At 39.6% G+C, this 23,976-nt stretch overlaps 27 non-coding genes and 24 pseudogenes across 27 annotated transcripts; all 51 read right to left on the bottom strand.

Annotated features, from left to right (window-relative positions):
• Positions 1–117: 117 nt before the first annotated feature.
• On the bottom strand, positions 118–236 carry LOC146044128 (5S ribosomal RNA; annotated as a pseudogene).
• A 345-nt stretch (positions 237–581) lies between these two features.
• Positions 582–700, bottom strand: LOC146044164 (5S ribosomal RNA; annotated as a pseudogene).
• Positions 701–1,045: 345 nt separating this feature from the next.
• On the bottom strand, positions 1,046–1,161 carry LOC146044276 (5S ribosomal RNA; annotated as a pseudogene).
• A 345-nt stretch (positions 1,162–1,506) lies between these two features.
• On the bottom strand, positions 1,507–1,625 carry LOC146044240 (5S ribosomal RNA; annotated as a pseudogene).
• A 346-nt stretch (positions 1,626–1,971) lies between these two features.
• On the bottom strand, positions 1,972–2,090 carry LOC146044279 (5S ribosomal RNA; annotated as a pseudogene).
• Positions 2,091–2,435: 345 nt separating this feature from the next.
• LOC146044064 (5S ribosomal RNA) lies at positions 2,436–2,554 on the bottom strand (annotated as a pseudogene).
• Positions 2,555–2,899: 345 nt separating this feature from the next.
• LOC146044322 (5S ribosomal RNA) lies at positions 2,900–3,018 on the bottom strand (annotated as a pseudogene).
• A 345-nt stretch (positions 3,019–3,363) lies between these two features.
• On the bottom strand, positions 3,364–3,482 carry LOC146043742 (5S ribosomal RNA). Its single transcript, XR_014464734.1, has one exon. It is a non-coding gene; the product is annotated as a 5S ribosomal RNA (ribosomal RNA).
• Positions 3,483–3,827: 345 nt separating this feature from the next.
• LOC146044735 (5S ribosomal RNA) lies at positions 3,828–3,946 on the bottom strand. Its single transcript, XR_014465171.1, has one exon. It is a non-coding gene; the product is annotated as a 5S ribosomal RNA (ribosomal RNA).
• A 345-nt stretch (positions 3,947–4,291) lies between these two features.
• On the bottom strand, positions 4,292–4,410 carry LOC146044732 (5S ribosomal RNA). The gene has a single exon (XR_014465169.1). It is a non-coding gene; the product is annotated as a 5S ribosomal RNA (ribosomal RNA).
• Positions 4,411–4,755: 345 nt separating this feature from the next.
• Positions 4,756–4,874, bottom strand: LOC146043394 (5S ribosomal RNA). The gene has a single exon (XR_014464386.1). It is a non-coding gene; the product is annotated as a 5S ribosomal RNA (ribosomal RNA).
• A 346-nt stretch (positions 4,875–5,220) lies between these two features.
• Positions 5,221–5,339, bottom strand: LOC146044166 (5S ribosomal RNA; annotated as a pseudogene).
• A 345-nt stretch (positions 5,340–5,684) lies between these two features.
• On the bottom strand, positions 5,685–5,803 carry LOC146044056 (5S ribosomal RNA; annotated as a pseudogene).
• Positions 5,804–6,125: 322 nt separating this feature from the next.
• LOC146043575 (5S ribosomal RNA) lies at positions 6,126–6,244 on the bottom strand. The gene has a single exon (XR_014464567.1). It is a non-coding gene; the product is annotated as a 5S ribosomal RNA (ribosomal RNA).
• A 344-nt stretch (positions 6,245–6,588) lies between these two features.
• On the bottom strand, positions 6,589–6,707 carry LOC146043200 (5S ribosomal RNA). The gene has a single exon (XR_014464194.1). It is a non-coding gene; the product is annotated as a 5S ribosomal RNA (ribosomal RNA).
• Positions 6,708–7,052: 345 nt separating this feature from the next.
• On the bottom strand, positions 7,053–7,171 carry LOC146044212 (5S ribosomal RNA; annotated as a pseudogene).
• Positions 7,172–7,516: 345 nt separating this feature from the next.
• On the bottom strand, positions 7,517–7,635 carry LOC146044163 (5S ribosomal RNA; annotated as a pseudogene).
• A 345-nt stretch (positions 7,636–7,980) lies between these two features.
• On the bottom strand, positions 7,981–8,096 carry LOC146044275 (5S ribosomal RNA; annotated as a pseudogene).
• Positions 8,097–8,441: 345 nt separating this feature from the next.
• LOC146044205 (5S ribosomal RNA) lies at positions 8,442–8,560 on the bottom strand (annotated as a pseudogene).
• Positions 8,561–8,906: 346 nt separating this feature from the next.
• Positions 8,907–9,025, bottom strand: LOC146044226 (5S ribosomal RNA; annotated as a pseudogene).
• A 345-nt stretch (positions 9,026–9,370) lies between these two features.
• Positions 9,371–9,489, bottom strand: LOC146044062 (5S ribosomal RNA; annotated as a pseudogene).
• A 345-nt stretch (positions 9,490–9,834) lies between these two features.
• LOC146044321 (5S ribosomal RNA) lies at positions 9,835–9,953 on the bottom strand (annotated as a pseudogene).
• A 345-nt stretch (positions 9,954–10,298) lies between these two features.
• Positions 10,299–10,417, bottom strand: LOC146043741 (5S ribosomal RNA). Its single transcript, XR_014464733.1, has one exon. It is a non-coding gene; the product is annotated as a 5S ribosomal RNA (ribosomal RNA).
• A 345-nt stretch (positions 10,418–10,762) lies between these two features.
• LOC146044731 (5S ribosomal RNA) lies at positions 10,763–10,881 on the bottom strand. The gene has a single exon (XR_014465168.1). It is a non-coding gene; the product is annotated as a 5S ribosomal RNA (ribosomal RNA).
• A 345-nt stretch (positions 10,882–11,226) lies between these two features.
• LOC146044730 (5S ribosomal RNA) lies at positions 11,227–11,345 on the bottom strand. The gene has a single exon (XR_014465167.1). It is a non-coding gene; the product is annotated as a 5S ribosomal RNA (ribosomal RNA).
• Positions 11,346–11,690: 345 nt separating this feature from the next.
• LOC146044287 (5S ribosomal RNA) lies at positions 11,691–11,799 on the bottom strand (annotated as a pseudogene).
• A 345-nt stretch (positions 11,800–12,144) lies between these two features.
• Positions 12,145–12,263, bottom strand: LOC146043284 (5S ribosomal RNA). The gene has a single exon (XR_014464277.1). It is a non-coding gene; the product is annotated as a 5S ribosomal RNA (ribosomal RNA).
• A 345-nt stretch (positions 12,264–12,608) lies between these two features.
• Positions 12,609–12,727, bottom strand: LOC146043526 (5S ribosomal RNA). The gene has a single exon (XR_014464517.1). It is a non-coding gene; the product is annotated as a 5S ribosomal RNA (ribosomal RNA).
• Positions 12,728–13,072: 345 nt separating this feature from the next.
• Positions 13,073–13,191, bottom strand: LOC146043767 (5S ribosomal RNA). Its single transcript, XR_014464758.1, has one exon. It is a non-coding gene; the product is annotated as a 5S ribosomal RNA (ribosomal RNA).
• Positions 13,192–13,536: 345 nt separating this feature from the next.
• LOC146044286 (5S ribosomal RNA) lies at positions 13,537–13,655 on the bottom strand (annotated as a pseudogene).
• Positions 13,656–14,001: 346 nt separating this feature from the next.
• On the bottom strand, positions 14,002–14,120 carry LOC146044105 (5S ribosomal RNA; annotated as a pseudogene).
• A 345-nt stretch (positions 14,121–14,465) lies between these two features.
• On the bottom strand, positions 14,466–14,583 carry LOC146044191 (5S ribosomal RNA; annotated as a pseudogene).
• Positions 14,584–14,928: 345 nt separating this feature from the next.
• On the bottom strand, positions 14,929–15,047 carry LOC146044729 (5S ribosomal RNA). Its single transcript, XR_014465166.1, has one exon. It is a non-coding gene; the product is annotated as a 5S ribosomal RNA (ribosomal RNA).
• Positions 15,048–15,393: 346 nt separating this feature from the next.
• LOC146043668 (5S ribosomal RNA) lies at positions 15,394–15,512 on the bottom strand. Its single transcript, XR_014464659.1, has one exon. It is a non-coding gene; the product is annotated as a 5S ribosomal RNA (ribosomal RNA).
• A 344-nt stretch (positions 15,513–15,856) lies between these two features.
• Positions 15,857–15,975, bottom strand: LOC146044566 (5S ribosomal RNA). The gene has a single exon (XR_014465002.1). It is a non-coding gene; the product is annotated as a 5S ribosomal RNA (ribosomal RNA).
• A 345-nt stretch (positions 15,976–16,320) lies between these two features.
• On the bottom strand, positions 16,321–16,439 carry LOC146043259 (5S ribosomal RNA). The gene has a single exon (XR_014464252.1). It is a non-coding gene; the product is annotated as a 5S ribosomal RNA (ribosomal RNA).
• Positions 16,440–16,784: 345 nt separating this feature from the next.
• Positions 16,785–16,903, bottom strand: LOC146044792 (5S ribosomal RNA). The gene has a single exon (XR_014465228.1). It is a non-coding gene; the product is annotated as a 5S ribosomal RNA (ribosomal RNA).
• A 345-nt stretch (positions 16,904–17,248) lies between these two features.
• Positions 17,249–17,367, bottom strand: LOC146043643 (5S ribosomal RNA). The gene has a single exon (XR_014464635.1). It is a non-coding gene; the product is annotated as a 5S ribosomal RNA (ribosomal RNA).
• A 345-nt stretch (positions 17,368–17,712) lies between these two features.
• Positions 17,713–17,831, bottom strand: LOC146043488 (5S ribosomal RNA). The gene has a single exon (XR_014464481.1). It is a non-coding gene; the product is annotated as a 5S ribosomal RNA (ribosomal RNA).
• Positions 17,832–18,493: 662 nt separating this feature from the next.
• On the bottom strand, positions 18,494–18,612 carry LOC146043310 (5S ribosomal RNA). Its single transcript, XR_014464304.1, has one exon. It is a non-coding gene; the product is annotated as a 5S ribosomal RNA (ribosomal RNA).
• Positions 18,613–18,957: 345 nt separating this feature from the next.
• Positions 18,958–19,076, bottom strand: LOC146043461 (5S ribosomal RNA). Its single transcript, XR_014464453.1, has one exon. It is a non-coding gene; the product is annotated as a 5S ribosomal RNA (ribosomal RNA).
• A 344-nt stretch (positions 19,077–19,420) lies between these two features.
• Positions 19,421–19,529, bottom strand: LOC146044377 (5S ribosomal RNA; annotated as a pseudogene).
• A 345-nt stretch (positions 19,530–19,874) lies between these two features.
• On the bottom strand, positions 19,875–19,993 carry LOC146044873 (5S ribosomal RNA). Its single transcript, XR_014465310.1, has one exon. It is a non-coding gene; the product is annotated as a 5S ribosomal RNA (ribosomal RNA).
• A 345-nt stretch (positions 19,994–20,338) lies between these two features.
• LOC146043587 (5S ribosomal RNA) lies at positions 20,339–20,457 on the bottom strand. Its single transcript, XR_014464579.1, has one exon. It is a non-coding gene; the product is annotated as a 5S ribosomal RNA (ribosomal RNA).
• A 345-nt stretch (positions 20,458–20,802) lies between these two features.
• Positions 20,803–20,911, bottom strand: LOC146044376 (5S ribosomal RNA; annotated as a pseudogene).
• Positions 20,912–21,256: 345 nt separating this feature from the next.
• LOC146044872 (5S ribosomal RNA) lies at positions 21,257–21,375 on the bottom strand. The gene has a single exon (XR_014465309.1). It is a non-coding gene; the product is annotated as a 5S ribosomal RNA (ribosomal RNA).
• Positions 21,376–21,720: 345 nt separating this feature from the next.
• On the bottom strand, positions 21,721–21,839 carry LOC146044791 (5S ribosomal RNA). The gene has a single exon (XR_014465227.1). It is a non-coding gene; the product is annotated as a 5S ribosomal RNA (ribosomal RNA).
• A 346-nt stretch (positions 21,840–22,185) lies between these two features.
• LOC146043635 (5S ribosomal RNA) lies at positions 22,186–22,304 on the bottom strand. Its single transcript, XR_014464626.1, has one exon. It is a non-coding gene; the product is annotated as a 5S ribosomal RNA (ribosomal RNA).
• A 345-nt stretch (positions 22,305–22,649) lies between these two features.
• LOC146044092 (5S ribosomal RNA) lies at positions 22,650–22,768 on the bottom strand (annotated as a pseudogene).
• Positions 22,769–23,113: 345 nt separating this feature from the next.
• LOC146044254 (5S ribosomal RNA) lies at positions 23,114–23,231 on the bottom strand (annotated as a pseudogene).
• Positions 23,232–23,576: 345 nt separating this feature from the next.
• LOC146044754 (5S ribosomal RNA) lies at positions 23,577–23,695 on the bottom strand. Its single transcript, XR_014465191.1, has one exon. It is a non-coding gene; the product is annotated as a 5S ribosomal RNA (ribosomal RNA).
• Positions 23,696–23,976: the final 281 nt, after the last annotated feature.

Raw genomic sequence — 23,976 nt, 5'->3', positions numbered from 1 at the left:
AGGTGATGGCTAATGTGTCTGATTGACCTCTTCCAAATGTCAGTGCTGGCAATAAAAAGAAAAAGTTTCCAATTTAAATAGCTAGAGAATAAAAACAATATGCCATTAATGTGAAAAAATCTACAGCACCTGGTGTTCCCATGTGGTCTCCCACCCAAGTACTAACCAGGCCCAACACTGCTTAGCTTCCAAGATCAGACGAGATTGTGCCTATCCAATGTGTTATGGCTGTAGGTGAGATACAGGCACTTTTTTGCCCTCTTCTACTTCTATCACCAGGTAAGCTAATACAAAAGTTTCCTAACTGTATTGGCTTACTGAAAAAAATCATGTGTTGGTAATGTTAAAAGACCTACAGGACATGATATTAGCAGGGGGTCTTAAATAAAACTACTAAAGAGGCTCAACACTGTTTAGCTTCCAAAAACAGTTGGAATTGGGCCTAAACAGTGTGGTAAGTATTTAGGTGATGGCTATTGTGTCTGTTTGACCTCTTCCAAATGTCTGTACAGGCAATAAAAAGAAAAAGTTTTCAATTTAAATAACTAGAGAATAAAAACAATTTGCCAGTAATGTGAAAAAACCTACAGCACCAGGTGTTCCCATGTGGCCTCCCACCCAAGTACTAACCAGGCCCAACACTGCTTGGCTTCCAAGATCAGACGAGATTTTGCCTATCCAATGTGGTATGGCTGTAGGTGAGATACAGGCACTTTTTTGCCCTCTTCTACTTCTATCACCAGGTAAGCTAATAAAAAAGTTTCCTAACTGTATTGGCTTACTGAAAAAAACCATGTGTTGGTAATGTAAAAAGACCTACAGGACATTATATTAGCAGGGGGTCTTAAATTAAACTACTAAAGAGGCTCAACACTGTTTAGCTGCCAAAAGCAGTAGGAATTGTGCCTAAACAGTGTGGTAAGTTTTTAGGTGATATCTATTGTGTCTGTTTGATCTCTTCCAAATGTCATTGCTGGCAATAAAAAGAAAAAGTTTCCAATTTCAATAGCTAGAGAATAAAATCAATTTGCCAGTAATGTGAAAAAACCTACAGTACCTGGTGTTCCCATGTGGTCTCTTACCCAAGTACTAACCAGGCCCAACACTGCTTAGTTTCCAAGATCAGACGAGATTGGGCATATCCAATGTGGTATCGTAGGTGAGATACAGGCACTTTGTTGCCCTCTTCAACTTCTATCACCAGGTAAGCTAATAAAAAAGTTTCCCAACTGTATTGTCTTACTGAAAAAAATCATGTGTTGGTAATGTAAAAAGACCTACAGGACATGATATTAGCAGGGGGTCTTAAATTAAACTACTAAAGAGGCTCAACACTGTTTAGCTGCCAAAAGCAGTTGGAATTGGGCCTAAACAGTGTGGTAAGTCTTTAGGTGATGGCTATTGTGTCTGTTTGACCTCTTCCAAATGTCTGTACTGGCAATAAAAAGAAAAAGTTTCCAATTTTAATAGCTAGAGAATAAAAACAATTTGCCAGTAATGTGAAAAAACCTACAGCACCTGGTGTTTCCATGTGGCCTCCCACCCAAGTACTAACCAGGCCCAACACTGCTTAGCTTCCAAGATCAGACGAGATTTTGCCTATCCAACGTGGTATGGCTGTAGGTGAGATACAGGCACTTTTTTGCCCTCTTCTACTTCTATCACCAGGTAAGCTAATACAAAAGTTTCCTAACTGTATTGGCTTACTGAAAAAAATCATGTGTTGGTAATGTAAAAAGACCTACAGGACATTATATTATCAGGGGGTCTTAAATTAAACTACTAAAGAGGCTCAACACTGTTTAGCTGCCAAAAGCAGTAGGAATTGTGCCTAAACAGTGTGGTAAGTCTTTAGGTGATGGCTATTGTGTCTGTTTGACCTCTTCCAAATGTCATTGCTGGCAATAAAAAGAAAAAGTTTCCAATTTAAATAGCTAGAGAATAAAAAACAATTTGCCAGTAATGTGAAAAAACCTACAGAACCTGGTGTTCCAATGTGGCCTCCCACCCAAGTACTAACCAGGCCCAACACTGCTTAGCTTCCAAGATCAGACGAGATTTTGCCTATCCAATGTGGTATGGCTGTAGGTGAGATACAGGCACTTTTTTGCCCTCTTCTACTTCTATCACCAGGTAAGCTAATAAAAAAGTTTCCTAACTGTATTGGCTTACTGAAAAAAAACATGTGTTGGTAATGTAAAAAGACCTACAGGTCATTATATTAGCAGGGGGACCTAAATTAAACTACTAAAGAGGCTCAACACTGTTTAGCTGCCAAAAGCAGTAGGAATTGTGCCTAAACAGTGTGGTAAATCTTTAGGTGATGGCTATTGTGTCTGTTTGACCTCTTCCAAATGTCATTGCTGGCAATAAAAAGAAAAAGTTTCCAATTTAAATAGCTAGAGAATAAAAACAATTTGCCAGTAATGTGAAAAAACCTACAGCACCTGGTGTTCCCATGTGGTCTCCCACCCAAGTACTAACCAGGCCCAACACTAATTAGCTTACAAGATCAGACGAGATTTTGCCTATCCAATGTGGTATGGCTGTAGGTGAGATACAGGCACTTTTTTGCCCTCTTCTACTTCTATAACCAGGTAAGCTAATAAAAAAGTTTCCTAACTGTATTGGCTTACTGAAAAAAACCATGTGTTGGTAATGTAAAAAGACCTACAGGACATTATATTAGCAGGGGGTCTTAAATTAAACTACTAAAGAGGCTCAACACTGTTTAGCTGCCGAAAGCTGTAGGAATTGTGCCTAAACAGTGTGGTATGTCTTTAGGTGATGGCTATTGTGTCTGTTTGACCACTTCCAAATATCAGTGCTGGCAATAAAAAGAAAAAGTTTCCAATTTAAATAGCTAGAGTATAAAAACAATTTGCAAGTAATGTGAAAAAACCTACAGCACCTGGTGTTCCCATGTGGTCTCCCACCCAATGACTAACAAGGCCCAACACTGCTCAGCTTCCAAGATCAGAAGAGATTGGGCCTATCCAATGTGGTATGGCTGTAAGTGAGATACAGGCACTTTTTTGCCCTCTTCTACTTCTATCACCAGGTAAGCTAATAAAAAAGTTTCCTAACTGTATTGGCTTACTGAAAAAAATCATGTGTTGGTAATGTAAAAAGACCTACAGGACATGATATTAGCAGGGGGTCTTAAATTAAACTACTAAAGAGGCTCAACACTGTTTAGCTGCCAAAAGCAGTTGGAATTGGGCCTAAGCAGTGTGGTAAGTCTTTATGTGATGGCTATTGTGTCTGTTTGACCTCTTTCAAATGTCTGTACTGGCAATAAAAAGAAAAAGTTTCCAATTTAAATAGCTAGAGAATAAAAACAATTTGCCAGTAATGTGAAAAAACCTACAGCACCTTGTGTTCCCATTTGGTCTCCCACCCAAGTACTAACCAGGCCCAACACTGCTTAGCTTCCAAGATCAGACGAGATTGGGCCTATCCAATGTGGTATGGCTGTAGGTGAGATACAGGGACTTTTTTGCCCTCTTCTACTTCTATAACCAGGTAAGCTAATAAAAAAGTTTCCTAACTGTATTGGCTTACTGAAAAAAATCATGTGTTGGTAATGTAAAAAGACCTACAGGACATTATATTAGCAGGGGGTCTTAAATTAAACTACTAAAGAGGCTCAACACTGTTTAGCTGCCAAAAGGAGTTGGAATTGGGCCTAAACAGTGTGGTAAGTCTTTAGGTGATGGCTATTGTGTCTGTTTGACCTCTTCCAAATGTCAGTGCTGGCAAAAAAAAGAAAAAGTTTCCAATTTAAATAGCTAGAGAATAAAAACAATTTGCCAGTAATGTGAAAAAACCTACAGCACCTGGTGTTCCCATGTGGTCTCCCACCCAAGTACTAACCAGGCCCAACACTGCTTAGCTTCCAAGATCAGACGAGATTGGGCCTATCCAATGTGGTATGGCTGTAAGTGAGATACAGGCACTTTTTTGCCCTCTTCTACTTCTATCACCAGGTAAGCTAATAAAAAAGTTTCCTAACTGTATTGGCTTACTGAAAAAAATCATGTGTTGGTAATGTAAAAAGACCTACAGGACATTATATTAGCAGGGGGTCTTAAATTAAACTACTAAAGAGGCTCAACACTGTTTAGCTGCCAAAAGCAGTTGGAATTGGGCCTAAACAGTGTGGTAAGTCTTTAGGTGATGGCTATTGTGTCTGTTTGACCTCTTCCAAATGTCAGTGCTGGCAATAAAAAGAAAAAGTTTCCAATTTAAATAGCTAGAGAATAAAAATAATTTGCCAGTAATGTGAAAAAACCTACAGCACCTGGTGTTCCCATGTGGTCTCCCACCCAAGTACTAACCAGGCCCAACACTGCTTAGCTTCCAAGATCAGACGAGATTGGGCCTATCCAATGTGGTATGGCTGTAAGTGAGATGCAGGCACTTTTTTGCCCTCTTCTACTTCTATCACCAGGTAAGCTAATACAAAAGTTTCCTAACTGTATTGGCTTACTGAAAAAAATCATGTGTTGGTAATGTAAAAAGACCTACAGGACATTATATTAGCAGGTGGTCTTAAATTAAACTACTAAAGAGGCTCAACACTGTTTAGCTGCCAAATGCAGTTGGAATTGGGCCTAAACAGTGTGGTAAGTCTTTAGGTGATGGCTATTGTGTCTGTTTGACCTCTTCCAAATGTCTGTACTGGCAATAAAAAGAAAAAGTTTCCAATTTAAATAGCTAGAGAATAAAAACAATTTGCCAGTAATGTGAAAAAATCTACAGCACCTGGTGTTCCCATGTGGTCTCCCACCCAAGTACTAACCAGGCCCAACACTGCTTAGCTTCCAAGATCAGACGAGATTGGGCCTATCCAATGTGGTATTGCTGTAGGTGAGATACACGCACTTTTTTGCCCTCTTCTACTTCTACCACTAGGTAAGCTAATAAAAAAGTTTCCTAACTGTATTGGCTTACTGAAAAAAATCATGTGTTGGTAATGTAAGAAGACCTACAGGACATTTTATTAGCAGGGGGTCTTAAATTAAACTACTAAAGAGGCTCAACACTGTTTAGCTGCCAAATGCAGTTGGAATTGGGCCTAAACAGTATGGTAAGTCTTTAGGTGATGGCTATTGTGTCTGTTTGACCTCTTCCAAATAACAGTGCTGGCAATAAAAAGAAAAAAGTTTCCAATTTAAATAGCTAGAGAATAAAAACAATTTGCCAGTAATGTGAAAAAACCTACAGCACCTGGTGTTCACATGTGGTCTCCCACCCAAATACTAAACAGGCCCAACACTGCTTAGCTTTCAAGATCAGACGAGATTGGGCCTATCCAATGTGATATGGCTGTAGGTGAGATACAGGCACTTTTTTGCCCTCTTCTACTTCTATCACCAGGTAAGCTAATAAAAAAGTTTCCTAACTGTATTGGCTTACTGAAAAAAATCATGTGTTGGTAATGTAAAAAGACCTACAGGACATGATATTAGCAGGGGGTCTTAAATTAAACTACCAAAGAGGCTCAACACTGTTTAGCTGCCAAAAGCAGTTGGAATTGGGCCTAAACCGTGTGGTAAGTCTTTAGGTGATGGCTATTGTGTCTGTTTGACCTCTTCCAAATGTCTGTACTGGCAATAAAAAGAAAAAGTTTCCAATTTAAATAGCTAGAGAATAAAAACAATTTGCCAGTAATGTGAAAAAATCTACAGCACCTGGTGTTCCCATGTGGTCTCCCACCCAATTACTAACCAGGCCCAACACTGCTTAGCTTCCAAGATCAGACGAGATTGGGCCTATCTAATGTGGTATGGCTGTAGGTGAGATACAGGCACTTTTTTTCCCTCTTCTACTTCTATCACCAGGTAAGCTAATAAAAAAGTTTCCTAACTGTATTGCCCTCTTCAACCAGGACCTACAGGACATGATATTAGCAGGGGGTCTTAAATTAAACTACTAAAGAGGTTCAACACTTTTTAGCTGCCAAAAGCAGTTGGAATTGGGCCTAAACAGTGTGGTAAGTCTTTAGATGATGGCTATTGTGTCTGTTTGACCTCTTCCAAATGTCAGTGCTGGCAATAAAAAGAAAAAGTTTCCAATTTAAATAGCTAGAGAATAAAAACAATTTGCCAGTAATGTGAAAAAACCTACAGCACCTAGTGTTCCCATGTGGTCGCCCACCCAAGTACTAACCAGGCCCAACACTGCTTAGCTTTCAAGATCAGACGAGATTGGGCCTATCCAATGTGGTATGGCTGTAGGTGAGATACATGCACTTTTTTGCCCTCTTCTACTTCTGTCACCAGGTAAACTAATAAAAAAGTTTCCTAACTGTATTGACTTACTGAAAAAAATCATGAGTTGGTAATGTAAAAAGACCTACAGGACATGTTATTAGCAGGGGGTCTTAAATTAAAATACTAAAGAAACTCAACACTGTTTAGCTGCCAAAAGCAGTTGGAATTGGGCCTTAACAGTGTGGTAAGTCTTTAGGTGATGGCTATTGTGTCTGTTTGACCTCTTCCAAATGTCTGTGCTGGCAATAAAAAGAAAAGTTTCCAATTTAAATAGCTAGAGAATAAAAACCATTTGCCAGTAATATGAAAAAACCTACAGCACCTGGTGTTCCCATGTGGTCTCCCACCCAAGTACTAACCAGGCCCAACACTGCTTAGCTTCCAAGAGCAGACGAGATTGGGCCTATCCAATGTGGTATGGCTGTAGGTGAGATACAGGAACCTTTTTGCCATCTTCTACTTCTATAACCAGGTAAGCTAACAAAAAAGTTTCCACACTGTATTGTCTTACTGAAAAAAATCATGTGTTGGTAATGTAAAAAGACCTATAGGACATGATATTAGCAGGGGGTCTTAAATTAAACTACTAACGAGGCTCAACACTGTTTAGCTGCCAAAAGCAGTTGGACTTGGGCCTAAACAGTGTGGTAAGTCTTTAGGTGATGGCTAATGTGTCTGATTGACCTCTTCCAAATGTCAGTGCTGGCAATAAAAAGAAAAAGTTTCCAATTTAAATAGCTAGAGAATAAAAACAATATGCCATTAATGTGAAAAAATCTACAGCACCTGGTGTTCCCATGTGGTCTCCCACCCAAGTACTAACCAGGCCCAACACTGCTTTGCTTCCAAGATCAGACGAGATTGTGCCTATCCAATGTGTTATGGCTGTAGGTGAGATACAGGCACTTTTTTGCCATCTTCTACTTCTATCACCAGGTAAGCTAATACAAAAGTTTCCTAACTGTATTGGCTTACTGAAAAAAATCATGTGTTGGTAATGTTAAAAGACCTACAGGACATGATATTAGCAGGGGGTCTTAAATAAAACTACTAAAGAGGCTCAACACTGTTTAGCTTCCAAAAACAGTTGGAATTGGGCCTAAACAGTGTGGTAAGTCTTTAGGTGATGGCTATTGTGTCTGTTTGACCTCTTCCAAATGTCTGTACAGGCAATAAAAAGAAAAAGTTTTCAATTTAAATAACTAGAGAATAAAAACAATTTGCCAGTAATGTGAAAAAACCTACAGCACCAGGTGTTCCCATGTGGCCTCCCACCCAAGTACTAACCAGGCCCAACACTGCTTGGCTTCCAAGATCAGACGAGATTTTGCCTATCCAATGTGGTATGGCTGTAGGTGAGATACAGGCACTTTTTTGCCCTCTTCTACTTCTATCACCAGGTAAGCTAATAAAAAAGTTTCCTAACTGTATTGGCTTACTGAAAAAAACCATGTGTTGGTAATGTAAAAAGACCTACAGGACATTATATTAGCAGGGGGTCTTAAATTAAACTACTAAAGAGGCTCAACACTGTTTAGCTGCCAAAAGCAGTAGGAATTGTGCCTAAACAGTGTGGTAAGTTTTTAGGTGATATATATTGTGTCTGTTTGATCTCTTCCAAATGTCATTGCTGGCAATAAAAAGAAAAAGTTTCCAATTTCAATAGCTAGAGAATAAAATCAATTTGCCAGTAATGTGAAAAAACCTACAGTACCTGGTGTTCCCATGTGGTCTCTTACCCAAGTACTAACCAGGCCCAACACTGCTTAGTTTCCAAGATCAGACGAGATTGGGCATATCCAATGTGGTATCGTAGGTGAGATACAGGCACTTTGTTGCCCTCTTCAACTTCTATCACCAGGTAAGCTAATAAAAAAGTTTCCCAACTGTATTGTCTTACTGAAAAAAATCATGTGTTGGTAATGTAAAAAGACCTACAGGACATGATATTAGCAGGGGGTCTTAAATTAAACTACTAAAGAGGCTCAACACTGTTTAGCTGCCAAAAGCAGTTGGAATTGGGCCTAAACAGTGTGGTAAGTCTTTAGGTGATGGCTATTGTGTCTGTTTGACCTCTTCCAAATGTCTGTACTGGCAATAAAAAGAAAAAGTTTCCAATTTTAATAGCTAGAGAATAAAAACAATTTGCCAGTAATGTGAAAAAACCTACAGCACCTGGTGTTTCCATGTGGCCTCCCACCCAAGTACTAACCAGGCCCAACACTGCTTAGCTTCCAAGATCAGACGAGATTTTGCCTATCCAATGTGGTATGGCTGTAGGTGAGATACAGGCACTTTTTTGCCCTCTTCTACTTCTATCACCAGGTAAGCTAATACAAAAGTTTCCTAACTGTATTGGCTTACTGAAAAAAATCATGTGTTGGTAATGTAAAAAGACCTACAGGACATTATATTATCAGGGGGTCTTAAATTAAACTACTAAAGAGGCTCAACACTGTTTAGCTGCCAAAAGCAGTAGGAATTGTGCCTAAACAGTGTGGTAAGTCTTTAGGTGATGGCTATTGTGTCTGTTTGACCTCTTCCAAATGTCATTGCTGGCAATAAAAAGAAAAAGTTTCCAATTTAAATAGCTAGAGAATAAAAAACAATTTGCCAGTAATGTGAAAAAACCTACAGAACCTGGTGTTCCCATGTGGCCTCCCACCCAAGTACTAACCAGGCCCAACACTGCTTAGCTTCCAAGATCAGACGAGATTTTGCCTATCCAATGTGGTATGGCTGTAGGTGAGATACAGGCACTTTTTTGCCCTCTTCTACTTCTATCACCAGGTAAGCTAATAAAAAAGTTTCCTAACTGTATTGGCTTACTGAAAAAAAACATGTGTTGGTAATGTAAAAAGACCTACAGGTCATTATATTAGCAGGGGGACTTAAATTAAACTACTAAAGAGGCTCAACACTGTTTAGCTGCCAAAAGCAGTAGGAATTGTGCCTAAACAGTGTGGTAAATCTTTAGGTGATGGCTATTGTGTCTGTTTGACCTCTTCCAAATGTCATTGCTGGCAATAAAAAGAAAAAGTTTCCAATTTAAATAGCTAGAGAATAAAAACAATTTGCCAGTAATGTGAAAAAACCTACAGCACCTGGTGTTCCCATGTGGTCTCCCACCCAAGTACTAACCAGGCCCAACACTAATTAGCTTACAAGATCAGACGAGATTTTGCCTATCCAATGTGGTATGGCTGTAGGTGAGATACAGGCACTTTTTTGCCCTCTTCTACTTCTATAACCAGGTAAGCTAATAAAAAAGTTTCCTAACTGTATTGGCTTACTGAAAAAAACCATGTGTTGGTAATGTAAAAAGACCTACAGGACATTATATTAGCAGGGGGTCTTAAATTAAACTACTAAAGAGGCTCAACACTGTTTAGCTGCCGAAAGCTGTAGGAATTGTGCCTAAACAGTGTGGTATGTCTTTAGGTGATGGCTATTGTGTCTGTTTGACCACTTCCAAATATCAGTGCTGGCAATAAAAAGAAAAAGTTTCCAATTTAAATAGCTAGAGTATAAAAACAATTTGCAAGTAATGTGAAAAAACCTACAGCACCTGGTGTTCCCATGTGGTCTCCCACCCAATGACTAACAAGGCCCAACACTGCTCAGCTTCCAAGATCAGAAGAGATTGGGCCTATCCAATGTGGTATGGCTGTAAGTGAGATACAGGCACTTTTTTGCCCTCTTCTACTTCTATCACCAGGTAAGCTAATAAAAAAGTTTCCTAACTGTATTGGCTTACTGAAAAAAATCATGTGTTGGTAATGTAAAAAGACCTACAGGACATGATATTAGCAGGGGGTCTTAAATTAAACTACTAAAGAGGCTCAACACTGTTTAGCTGCCAAAAGCAGTTGGAATTGGGCCTAAGCAGTGTGGTAAGTCTTTATGTGATGGCTATTGTGTCTGTTTGACCTCTTCCAAATGTCTGTACTGGCAATAAAAAGAAAAAGTTTCCAATTTAAATAGCTAGAGAATAAAAACAATTTGCCAGTAATGTGAAAAAACCTACAGCACCTTGTGTTCCCATTTGGTCTCCCACCCAAGTACTAACCAGGCCCAACACTGCTTAGCTTCCAAGATCAGACGAGATTGGGCCTATCCAATGTGGTATGGCTGTAGGTGAGATACAGGGACTTTTTTGCCCTCTTCTACTTCTATAACCAGGTAAGCTAATAAAAAAGTTTCCTAACTGTATTGGCTTACTGAAAAAAATCATGTGTTGGTAATGTAAAAAGACCTACAGGACATTATATTAGCAGGGGGTCTTAAATTAAACTACTAAAGAGGCTCAACACTGTTTAGCTGCCAAAAGGAGTTGGAATTGGGCCTAAACAGTGTGGTAAGTCTTTAGGTGATGGCTATTGTGTCTGTTTGACCTCTTCCAAATGTCAGTGCTGGCAAAAAAAAGAAAAAGTTTCCAATTTAAATAGCTAGAGAATAAAAACAATTTGCCAGTAATGTGAAAAAACCTACAGCACCTGGTGTTCCCATGTGGTCTCCCACCCAAGTACTAACCAGGCCCAACACTGCTTAGCTTCCAAGATCAGACGAGATTGGGCCTATCCAATGTGGTATGGCTGTAAGTGAGATACAGGCACTTTTTTGCCCTCTTCTACTTCTATCACCAGGTAAGCTAATAAAAAAGTTTCCTAACTGTATTGGCTTACTGAAAAAAATCATGTGTTGGTAATGTAAAAAGACCTACAGGACATTATATTAGCAGGGGGTCTTAAATTAAACTACTAAAGAGGCTCAACACTGTTTAGCTGCCAAAAGCAGTTGGAATTGGGCCTAAACAGTGTGGTAAGTCTTTAGGTGATGGCTATTGTGTCTGTTTGACCTCTTCCAAATGTCAGTGCTGGCAATAAAAAGAAAAAGTTTCCAATTTAAATAGCTAGAGAATAAAAATAATTTGCCAGTAATATGAAAAAACCTACAGCACCTGGTGTTCCCATGTGGTCTCCCACCCAAGTACTAACCAGGCCCAACACTGCTTAGCTTCCAAGATCAGACGAGATTGGGCCTATCCAATGTGGTATGGCTGTAAGTGAGATACAGGCACTTTTTTGCCCTCTTCTACTTCTATCACCAGGTAAGCTAATAAAAAAGTTTCCTAACTGTATTGGCTTACTGAAAAAAATCATGTGTTGGTAATGTAAAAAGACCTACAGGACATTATATTAGCAGGGGGTCTTAAATTAAATTACTATAGAGGCTCAACACTGTTTAGCTGCCAAAAGCAGTTGGAATTGGGCCTAAACCGTGTGGTAAGTCTTTAGGTGATGGCTATTGTGTCTGTTTGACCTCTTCCAAATGTCAGTGCTGGCAATAAAAAGAAAAACTTTCCAATTTAAATAGCTAGAGAATAAAAACAATTTGCCAGTAATGTGAAAAAACCTACAGCACCTGGTGTTCCCATGTGGTCTCCCACCCAAGTACTAACCAGGCCCAACACTGCTTAGCTTCCAAGATCAGGCCTATCCAATGTGGTATGGCTGTAGGTGAGATGCAGGCACTTTTTTGCCCTCTTCTACTTCTATCACCAGGTAAGCTAATACAAAAGTTTCCTAAATGTATTGGCTTACTGAAAAAAATCATGTGTTGGTAATGTAAAAAGACCTACAGGACATTATATTAGCAGGGGGTCTTAAATTAAACTACTAAAGAGGCTCAACACTGTTTAGCTGCCAAAAGCAGTTTGAATTGGGCCTAAACAGTGTGGTAAGTCTTTAGGTGATGGCTATTGTGTCTGTTTGACCTCTTCCAAATGTCAGTGCTGGCAATAAAAAGAAAAACTTTCCAATTTAAATAGCTAGAGAATAAAAACAATTTGCCAGTAATGTGAAAAAACCTAAAGCACCTGGTGTTCCCATGTGGTCTCCCACCCAAGTACTAACCAGGCCCAACACTGCTTAGCTTCCAAGTTCAGACGAGATTGGGCCTATCCAATGTGGTATGGCTGTAGGTGAGATACAGGCACTTTTTTGCCCTCTTCTACTTCTATCACCAGGTAAGCTAATACAAAAGTTTCCTAACCGTGTTGGCTTACTGAAAAAAATCATGTGTTGGTAATGTAAAAAGACCTACAGGACATGGTATTAGCAGGGGGTCTTAAATTAAACTACTAAAGAGGCTCAACACTGTTTAGCTGACAAAAGCAGTTGGAATTGGGCCTAAACAGTGTGGTAAGTCTTTAGGTGATGGCTATTGTGTCTGTTTGACCTCTTCCAAATGTCTGTACTAGCAATAAAAATAAAAAATTTCTAATTTAAATAGCTAGAGAATAAAAACAATTTGCCAGTAATGTGAAAAAAACTGCAGCACCTGGTGTTCCCATGTGGTCTCCCACCCAAGTACTAACCAGGCCCAACACTGCTTAGCTTCCAAGATCAGACGAGATTGGGCCTATCCAATGTGGTATGGCTGTAGGTGAGATACAAGCACTTTTTTGCCCTCTTCTACTTCTATCACCAGGTAAGCTAATAAAAAAGTTTCCTAACTGTATTGGCTTACTGAAAAAAATCATGTGTTGGTAATGTAAAAAGACCTACAGGACATTATATTAGCAGAGGGTCTTATATTAAACTACTAAAGAGGCTCAACACTGTTTAGCTGCCAAAAGCAGTTGGAATTGGGCATAAACAGTGTGGTAAGTCTTTAGGTGATGGTTATTGTGTCTGTTTGACCTCTTCCAAATGTCAGTGCTGGCAATAAAAAGAAAAAGTTTCCAACTTAAATAGCTAGAGAATAAAAACAATTTGCCAGTAATGTGAAAAAACCTACAGCACCTGGTGTTCCCATGTGGTCTCCCACCCAAGTACTAACCAGTTCCAACACTGCTTAGCTTCCAAGATCAGACGAGATTGGGCCTATCCAATGTGGTATGGCTGTAGGTGAGATACAGGCACTTTTTTGCCCTCTTCTACTTCTATCACCAGGTAAGCTAATACAAAACTTTCCTAACTGTATTGGCTTACTGAAAAAAATCATGTGTTGGTAATGTAAAAAGACCTACAGGACATTATATTAGCAGGGGGTCTTAAATTAAACTATTAAAGAGGCTCAACACTGTTTAGCTGCCAAAAGCAGTAGGAATTGTGCCTAAACAGTGTGGTAAGTCTTTAGGTGATGGCTATTGTGTCTGTTTGACCTCTTCCAAATGTCAGTGCTGGCAATAAAAAGAAAAAGTTTCCAATTTAAATAGCTAGAGAATAAAAACAATTTGCCAGTAATGTGAAAAAACCCACAGCACCGGGTGTTCCCAGGTGGTCTCCCACCCAAGTACTAACCAGGCCCAACACTGCTTAGCTTCCAAGATCAGACAATATTAAGCCTATCCAATGTGGTATGGCTGCAGGTGAGAAACAAGCACTTTTTTGCTCTCTTCTACTTCTATCACCAGGTAAGCTATTAAAAAAGTTTCCTAACTGTATTGACTTACTGAAAAAAATCATGTGTTGGTAATGTAAAAAGACCGACAGGACATGATATTAGCAGGGGGTCTTAAATTAAACTACTAAAGAGGCTCAACACTGTTTAGCTGCCAAAAGCAGTTGGAATTGGGCCTAAGCAGTGTGGTAAGTCTTTAGGTGATGGCTATTGTGTCTGTTTGACCTCTTCCAAATGTCTGTACTGGCAATAAAAATAAAAAGTTTCCAATTTAAATAGCTAGAGAATAAAAACAATTTGCCAGTAATGTGAAAAAAACCTACAGCACTTGGTGTTCCCATGTGGTCTCCCACCCAAGTACTAACCAGGCACAACACTGCTTAGCTTCCAAGATCAGACGAGATTGGGCCTATCCAATGTAGTATGGCTGTAGGTGAGATACAGGCACTTTTTTGCCCTCTTCTACTTCTATCACCAGGTAAGCTAATACAAAAGTTTCCTAACTGTATTGGCTTACTGAAAAAAATCATGTGTTGGTAATGTAAAAAGACATACTGGACATTATATTAGCAGGGGGTCTTAAATTAAACTACTAAAGAGGCTCAACACTGTTTAGCTGCCAAAAGCAGTTGGAATTGGGCCTAAACAGTGTGGTAAGTCTTTAGGTGATGGCTATTGTGTCTGTTTGACCTCTTCCAAATGTCAGTGCTGGCAATAAAAATAAAAACTTTCCAATTTAAATAGCTAGAGAATAAAAACAATTTGCCAGTAATGTGAAAAAACCTACAGCACCTGGTGTTCCCATGTGGTCTCCCACCCAAGTACTAACCAGGCCCAACACTGCTTAGCTTCCAAGATTAGACGAGATGGGCCTATCCAATGTGGTATGGCTGTAGGTGAGATACAGGCACTTTTTTGCCCTCTTCCACTTCTATCACCAGGTAAGCTAATACAAAAGTTTCCTAACTGTATTGGCTTACTGAAAAAAATCATGTGTTGGTAATGTAAAAAGACCTACAGGACATGATATTAGCAGGGGGTCTTAAATTAAACTACTAAAGAGGCTTAACACTGTTTAGCTGACAAAAGCAGTTGGAATTGGGCCTAAACAGTGTGGTAAGTCTTTAGGTGATGGCTATTGTGTCTGTTTGACCTCTTCCAAATGTCTGTACTGGCAATAAAAATAAAAAGTTTCCAATTTAAATAGCTAGAGAATAAAAACAATTTGCCAGTAATGTGAAAAAACCTACAGCACCTGGTGTTCCCATGTGGTCTCCCACCCAAGTACTAACCAGGCCCAACACTGCTTAGCTTCCAAGATCAGACGAGATTGGGCCTATCCAATGTGGTATGGCTGTAAGTGAGATACAGGCACTTTTTTGCCCTCTTCTACTTCTATCACCAGGTAAGCTAATAAAAAAGTTTCCTAACTGTATTGGCTTACTGAAAAAAAATCATGTGTTGGTAATGTAAAAAGACCTACAGGACATTATATTAGCAGGGGGTCTTAAATTAAACTACTAAAGAGGCTCAACACTGTTTAGCTGCCAAAAGCAGTTGGAATTGGGCCTAAACCGTGTGGTAAGTCTTTAGTTGATGGCTATTGTGTCTGTTTGACCTCTTCCAAATGTCAGTGCTGGCAATAAAAAGAAAAACTTTCCAATTTAAATAGCTAGAGAATAAAAACAATTTGCCAGTAATGTGAAAAAACCTACAGCACCTGGTGTTCCCATGTGGTCTCCCTCCCAAGTACTAACCAGGCCCAACACTGCTTAGCTTCCAAGATCAGACAAGATTGGGCCTATCCAATGTGGTATGGCTGTAGGTGAGATAAGGCACTTTTTTGCCCTCTTCTACTTCTATCACCAGGTAAGCTAATACAAAAGTTTCCTAACTGTATTGGCTTACTGAAAAAAATCATGTGTTGGTAATGTAAAAAGACCTACAGGACATTATATTAGCAGAGGGTCTTAAATTAAACTACTAAAGAGGTTCAACACTGTTTAGCTGCCAAAAGCAGTTTGAATTGGGCCTAAACAGTGTGGTAAGTCTTTAGGTGATGGCTATTGTGTCTGTTTGACCTCTTCCAAATGTCAGTGCTGGCAATAAAAAGAAAAACTTTCCAATTTAAATAGCTAGAGAATAAAAACAATTTGCCAGTAATGTGAAAAAACCTACAGCACCTGGTGTTCCCATGTGGTCTCCCACCCAAGTACTAACCAGGCCCAACACTGCTTAGCTTCCAAGATCAGACGAGATTGGGCCTATCCAATGTGGTATGGCTGTAGGTGAGATACAGGCACTTTTTTGCCCTCTTCTACTTCTATCACCAGGTAAGCTAATACAAAAGTTTCCTAACTGTATTGGCTTACTGAAAAAAATCATGTGTTGGTAATGTAAAAAGACCTACAGGACATTATGTTAGCAGGGGGTCTTAAATTAAACTACTAAAGAGGCTCAACACTGTTTAGCTGCCAAAAACAGTTTGAATTGGGCCTAAACAGTGTGGTAAGTCTTTAGGTGATGGCTATTGTGTCTGTTTGACCTCTTCCAAATGTCAGTGCTGGCAATAAAAAGAAAAACTTTCCAATTTAAATAGCTAGAGAATAAAAACAATTTGCCAGTAATGTGAAAAAACCTACAGCACCTGGTGTTCCCATGTGGTCTCCCACCCAAGTATTAACCAGGCCCAACACTGCTTAGCTTCCAAGATCAGACGAGATTGGGCCTATCCAATGTGGTATGGCTGTAGGTGAGATACAGGCACTTTTTTGCCCTCTTCTACTTCTATCACCAGGTAAGCTAATACAAAAGTTTCCTAACCGTATTGGCTTACTGAAAAAAATCATGTGTTGGTAATGTAAAAAGACCTACAGGACATGATATTAGCAGGGGGTCTTAAATTAAACTACTAAAGAGGCTCAACACTGTTTAGCTGACAAAAGCAGTTGGAATTGGGCCTAAACAGTGTGGTAAGTCTTTAGGTGATGGCTATTGTGTCTGTTTGACCTCTTCCAAATGTCTGTACTGGCAATAAAAATACAAATTTTCTAATTTAAATAGCTAGAGAATAAAAACAATTTGCCAGTAATGTGAAAAAACCTACAGCACCTGGTGTTCCCATGTGGTCTCCCACCCAAGTACTAACCAGGTCCAACACTGCTTAGCTTCCAAGATCAGACGAGATTGGGCCTATCCAATGTGGTATGGCTGTAGGTGAGATACAGGCACTTTTTTGCCCTCTTCTACTTCTATCACCAGGTAAGCTAATAAAAAAGTTTCCTAACTGTATTGGCTTACTGAAAAAAATCATGTGTTGGTAATGTAAAAAGACCTACAGGACATTATATTAGCAGAGGGTCTTATATTAAACTACTAAAGAGGCTCAACACTGTTTAGCTGCCAAAAGCAGTTGGAATTGGGCCTAAACAGTGTGGTAAGTCTTTAGGTGATGGCTATTGTGTCTGTTTGACCTCTTCCAAAAGTCAGTGCTGGCAATAAAAAGAAAAAGTTTCCAATTTAAATAGCTAGAGAATAAAAACAATTTGCCAGTAATGTGAAAAAACCTGCAGCACCTGGTGTTCCCATGTGGTCTCCCACCCAAGTACTAACCAGGCCCAACACTGCTTAGCTTCCAAGATCAGACGAGATTGGGCCTATCCAATGTGGTAAGGCTGTAGGTGAGACACAGGCACTTTTTTGCCCTCTTCTACTTCTATCACCAGGTAAGCTAATAAAAAAGTTTCCTAACTGTATTGGCTTTTTGAAAAAAATCATGTGTTGGTAATGTAAAAAGACCTACAGGACATGATATTAGCAGGGGGTCTTAAATTAAACTACTAAAGAGGCTCAACACTGTTTAGCTGCCAAAAGGAGTTGGAATTGGGCCTAAACAGTGTGGTAAGTCTTTAGGTGATGGCTATTGTGTCTGTTTGACCTCTTCCAAATGTCAGTGCTGGCAATAAAAAGAAAAAGTTTCCAATTTAAATAGCTAGAGAATAAAAACAATTTGCCAGTAATGTGAAAAAACCTACAGCACCTGGTGTTCCCATGTGGTCTCCCAACCAAGTACTAACCAGGCCCAACACTGCTCAGCTTCCAAGATCAGACGAGATTGGGCCTATCCAATGTGGTATGGCTGTAGGTGAGATACAGGCACTTTTTTGCCCTCTTCTACTTCTATCACCAGGTAAGCTAATAAAAAAGTTTCCTAACTGTATTGGCTTACTGAAAAAAATCATGTGTTGGTAATGTAAAAAGACCTACAGGACATGATATTAGCAGGGGGTCTTAAATTAAACTACTAAAGAGGCTCAACACTGTTTAGCTGCCAAAAGCAGTTGGAATTGGGCCTAAACAGTGTGGTAAGTCTTTAGGTGATGGCTATTGTGTCTGTTTGACCTCTTCCAAATGTCAGTGCTGGCAATAAAAAGAAAAAGTTTCCAATTTAAATAGCTAGAGCAGTGGTTCCCAAACTGTGTGCCGTGGCTCCCTGGGGTGCCTCGGGACACATGCAGGGGTGCCGCGGCTTGGTGGTCCAGGACCAACTCAAACTATTAATGGTTAATTATTTAGGAGCAAAACCAGTGCTGGTGGCTGCCAATCATAGAATGTGTACAAACAAAAGCAAATCCTGCCCTTTACCACATAACTGCCTCTAAGAATCGCATATAAACCCAATCTAATAATTTTTTTTGGACCTAGGGGTGCCGTGAAAAAAAATTCTGATTCTCTAGGGTGCCGTTAATCAAAAAAGATTGGGAACCTCTGAGCTAGAGAATAAAAACAATTTGCCAGTAATGTGAAAAAACCTACAGCACCTGGTGTTCCCATGTGGTCTCCCACCCAAGTACTAACCAGGCCCAACACTGCTTAGCTTCCAAGATCAGACGAGATTGGGCCTATCCAATGTGGTAAGGCTGTAGATGAGATACAGGCACTTTTTTGCCCTCTGCTACTTCTATCACCAGGTAAGCTAATACAAAAGTTTCCTAACTGTATTGGCTTACTGAAAAAAATCATGTGTTGGTAATGTAAAAAGACATACAGGACATTATATTAGCAGGGGGTCTTAAATCAAACTACTAAAGAGGCTCAACACTGTTTAGCGTCAAAAAGCAGTTGGAATTGGGCCTAAACAGTGTGGTAAGTCTTTAGGTGATGGCTATTGTGTCTGTTTGACCTCTTCCAAATGTCAGTGCTGGCAATAAAAAGAAAAACTTTCCAATTTAAATAGCTAGAGAATAAAAACAATTTGCCAGTAATGTGAAAAAACCTACAGCACCTGGTGTTCCCATGTGGTCCCCCACCCAAGTACTAACCACGCCCAACACTGCTTAGCTTCCAAGATCAGACGAGATTGGGCCTATCCAATGTGGTATGGCTGTAGGTGAGATACAGGCACTTTTTTGCCCTCTTCTACTTCTATCACCAGGTAAGCTAATACAAAAGTTTCCTAACTGTATGGCTTACTGAAAAAAATCATGAGTTGGTAATGTAAAAAGACCTAAAGGACATGTTATTAGCAGGGGGTCTTAAATTAAACTACTAAAGAGGCTCAACACTGTTTAGCTGCCAAAAGCCGTTGGAATTGGGCCTTAATAGTGTGGTAAGTCTTTAGGTGATGGCTATTGTGTCTGTTTGACCTCTTCCAAATGTCTGTGCTGGCAATAAAAAGAAAAAGTTTCCAATTTAAATAGCTAGAGAATAAAAACAATTTGTCAGTAATGTGAAAAAACCTACAGCACCTGGTGTTCCCATGTTGTCTCCCACCCAAGTACTAACCAGGCCCAACAATGCTTAGCTTCCAAGATCAGGCCTATCCAATGTAGTATGGCTGTAGGTGAAATAAAGGCACTTTTTTGCCCTCTTCTACTTCTATCACCAGGTAAGCTAATAAAAAAGTTTCCTAACTGTATTGGCTTACTGAAAAAAATCATGTGTTGGTAATGTAAAAAGACCTACAGGACATGTTATTAGCAGGGGGTCTTAAATTAAACTACTAAAGAGGCTCAACACAGTTTAGCTGCCAAATGCAGTTGCAATTGGGCCTAAACAGTATGGTAAGTCTTTAGGTGATGGCTATTGTGTCTGTTTGACCTCTTCCAAATGTCAGTGCTTGCAATAAAAAGAAAAAGTTTCCAATTTAAATAGCTAGAGAGTAAAAACAATTTGCCAGTAATGTGAAAAAACCTACAGCACCAGTTGTTCCCATGTGGTCTCCCACCCAAGTACTAACCAGGCCCAACAATGCTTAGCTTCCAAGATCAGACGAGATTGGGCCTTTCCAATGTGGTATGGCTGTAGGTGAGATACAGGCACTTTTTTGCCCTCTTCTACTTCTATCACCAGGTAAGCTAATAAAAAAGTTTCCTAACTGAATTGGCTTACTGAAAAAAATCATGAGTTGGTAATGTAAAAAGACCTAAAGGACATGTTATTAGCAGGGGGTCTTAAATTAAACTACTAAAGAGGCTCAACACTGTTTAGCTGCCAAAAGCCGTTGGAATTGGGCCTTAACAGTGTGGTAAGTCTTTAGGTGATGGCTATTGTGTCTGTTTGACCTCTTCCAAATGTCTGTGCTGGCAATAAAAAGAAAAAGTTTCCAATTTAAATAGCTAGAGAATAAAAACAATTTGTCAGTAATGTGAAAAAACCTACAGCACCTGGTGTTCCCATGTGGTCTCCCACCCAAGTACTAACCAGGCCCAACAATGCTTAGCTTCCAAGATCAGACGAGATTGGGCCTATCCAATGTAATATGGCTGTAGGTGAGAAACTGGCACTTTTTTGCCCTCTTCTACTTCTATCACCAGGTAAGCTAATAAAAAAGTTTCCTAACTGTATTGGCTTACTGAAAAAAATCATGTGTTGGTAATGTAAAAAGACCTAAAGGACATGTTATTAGCAGGGGGTCTTAAATTAAACTACTAAAGAGGCTCAACACTGTTTTGCTGCCAAAAGCAGTTGGAATTGGGCCTTAACAGTGTGGTAAGTCTTTAGGTGATGGATATTGTGTCTGTTTGACCTCTTCCAAATGTCTGTGCTGGCAATAAAAAGAAAAAGTTTCCAATTTAAATAGCTAGAGAATAAAAACAATTTGTCAGTAATGTGAAAAAACCTACAGCACCTGGTGTTCCCATGTTGTCTCCCACCCAAGTACTAACCAGGCCCAACAATGCTTAGCTTCCAAGATCAGGCCTATCCAATGTAGTATGGCTGTAGGTGAAATAAAGGCACTTTTTTGCCCTCTTCTACTTCTATCACCAGTTAAGCTAATAAAAAAGTTTCCTAACTGTATTGGCTTACTGAAAAAAATCATGTGTTGGTAATGTAAAAAGACCTACAGGACATGTTATTAGCAGGGGGTCTTAAATTAAACTACTAAAGAGGCTCAACACAGTTTAGCTGCCAAATGCAGTTGCAATTGGGCCTAAACAGTATGGTAAGTCTTTAGGTGATGGCTATTGTGTCTGTTTGACCTCTTCCAAATGTCAGTGCTTGCAATAAAAAGAAAAAGTTTCCAATTTAAATAGCTAGAGAGTAAAAACAATTTGCCAGTAATGTGAAAAAACCTACAGCACCAGTTGTTCCCATGTGGTCTCCCACCCAAGTACTAACCAGGCCCAACAATGCTTAGCTTCCAAGATCAGACGAGATTGGGCCTTTCCAATGTGGTATGGCTGTAGGTGAGATACAGGCACTTTTTTGCCCTCTTCTACTTCTATCACCAGGTAAGCTAATAAAAAAGTTTCCTAACTGAATTGGCTTACTGAAAAAAATCATGAGTTGGTAATGTAAAAAGACCTAAAGGACATGTTATTAGCAGGGGGTCTTAAATTAAACTACTAAAGAGGCTCAACACTGTTTAGCTGCCAAAAGCAGTTGGAATTGGGCCTTAACAGTGTGGTAAGTCTTTAGGTGATGGCTATTGTGTCTGTTTGACCTCTTCCAAATGTCTGTGCTGGCAATAAAAAGAAAAAGTTTCCAATTTAAATAGCTAGAGAATAAAAACAATTTGCCAGTAATGTGAAAAAACCTACAGCACCTGGTGTTCCCATGTGGTCTCCCACCCAAGTACTAACCAGGTCCAACACTGCTTAGCTTCCAAGATCAGACGAGATTGGGCCTATCCAATGTGGTATGGCTGTAGGTGAGAAAAAGGCACTTTTTTGCTCTCTTCTACTTCTATCACCAGGTAAGCTATTAAAAAAGTTTCCTAACTGTATTGGCTTACTGAAAAAAATCATGTGTTGGTATTGTAAAAAGACCGACAGGACATGATATTAGCAGGGGGTCTTAAATTAAACTACTAAAGAGGCTCAACACTGTTTAGCTGCCAAAAGCAGTAGGAATTGGGCCTAAGCAGTGTGGTAAGTCTTTAGGTGATGGCTATTGTGTCTGTTTGACCTCTTCCAAATGTCTGTACTGGCAAAAAAAATAAAAAGTTTCCAATTTAAATAACTAGAGAATAAAAACAATTTGCCAGTAATGTGAAAAAAACCTACAGCACCTGGTGTTCCCATGTGGACTCCCATCCAAGTACTAAACAGGCCCAACACTGCTTAGCTTCCAAGATCAGACGAGATTGGGCCTATCCAATGTAGTATGGCTGTAGGTGAGATACAGGCACTTTTTTGCCCTCTTCTACTTCTATCACCAGGTAAGCTAATACAAAAGTTTCCTAACTGTATTGGCTTACTGAAAAAAATCATGTGTTGGTAATGTAAAAAGACATACAGGACATTATATTAGCAGGGGGTCTTAAATTAAACTACTAAAGAGGCTCAACACTGTTTAGCTGCCAAAAGCAGTTGGAATTGGGCCTAAACAGTGTGGTAAGTCTTTAGGTGATGGCTATTGTGTCTGTTTGACCTCTTCCCAATGTCTGTACTGGCAATAAAAATAAAAAATTTCCAATTTAAATAGCTAGAGAATAAAAACAATTTGTCAGTAATGTGAAAAAACCTACAGCACCTGGTGTTCCCATGTGGTCTCCCACCCAAGTACTAACCAGGCCCAACACTGCTTAGCTTCCAAGATCAGACGAGAGTGGGCCTATCCAATGTCGTATGGCTGTAAGTGAAATACAGGCACTTTTTTGCCCTCTTCTACTTCTATCACCAGGTAAGCTAATAAAAAAGTTTCCTAACTGTATTGGCTTACTGAAAAAAATCATGTGTTGGTAATGTAAAAAGACCTACAGGACATGTTATTAGCAGGGGGTCTTAAATTAAACTACTAAAGAGGCTCAACACTGTTTAGCTGCCAAATGCAGTTGCAATTGGGCCTAAACAGTATGGTAAGTCTTTAGGTGATGGCTATTGTGTCTGTTTGACCTCTTCCAAATGTCAGTGCTGGCAATAAAAAGAATATTTTTCCAATTTAAATAGCTAGAGAATAAAAACAATTTGCCAGTAATGTGAAAAAACCTACAGCACCTGGTGTTTCCATGTGGTCTTCCACCCAAGTACTAACCAGGCCCAACACTGCTTAGCTTCCAAGATCAGACGTGATGGGCCTATCCAATGTGGTATGGCTGTAGGTGAGATACAGGCACTTTTTTGCCCTCTTCTACTTCTATCACCAGGTAAGCTAATACAAAACTTTCCTAACTGTATTGGCTTACTGAAAAAAATCATGTGTTGGTAATGTAAAAAGACCTACAGGACATTATATTAGCAGGGGGTCTTAAATTAAACTACTAAAGAGGCTCAACACTGTTTAGCTGCCAAATGCAGTTGCAATTGGGCCTAAACAGTATGGTAAGTCTTTAGGTGATGGCTATTGTGTCTGTTTGACCTCTTCCAAATGTCAGTGCTGGCAATAAAAAGAATTTTTTTCCAATTTAAATAGCTAGAGAATAAAAACAATTTGCCAGTAATGTGAAAAAACCTACAGCACCTGGTGTTCCCATGTGGTCTCCCACCCAAGTACTAACCAGGCCCAACACTGCTTAGCTTCCAAGATCAGACGAGATTGGGCCTATCCAATGTGGTATGGCTGCAGGTGAGATACAGGCACTTTTTTGCCCTCTTCTACTTCTATCACCAGGTAAGCTAATACAAAAGTTTCCTAACTGTATTGGCTTACTGAAAAAAATCATATGTTGGTAATGTAAAAAGACCTACAGGACATGATATTAGCAGGGGGTCTTAAATTAAACTACTAAAGAGGCTCAACACTGTTTAGCTGCAAAAAGCAGTTGGAATATGGGCTAAACAGTGTGGTAAGTCTTTAGGTGATGGCTATTGTGTCTGTTTGACCTCTTCCAAATGTCAGTGCTGGCAAT

The sequence above is a fragment of the Crinia signifera genome, chromosome 19 (assembly GCF_055691185.1).
Source record: "Crinia signifera chromosome 19, ASM5569118v1, whole genome shotgun sequence".
In the NCBI taxonomy this organism is placed as follows: domain Eukaryota; kingdom Metazoa; phylum Chordata; class Amphibia; order Anura; family Myobatrachidae; genus Crinia; species Crinia signifera.
The sequence above is the reverse complement of the archived record's forward strand: the minus strand, read 5'-3'. Positions and strand labels throughout refer to the sequence as shown.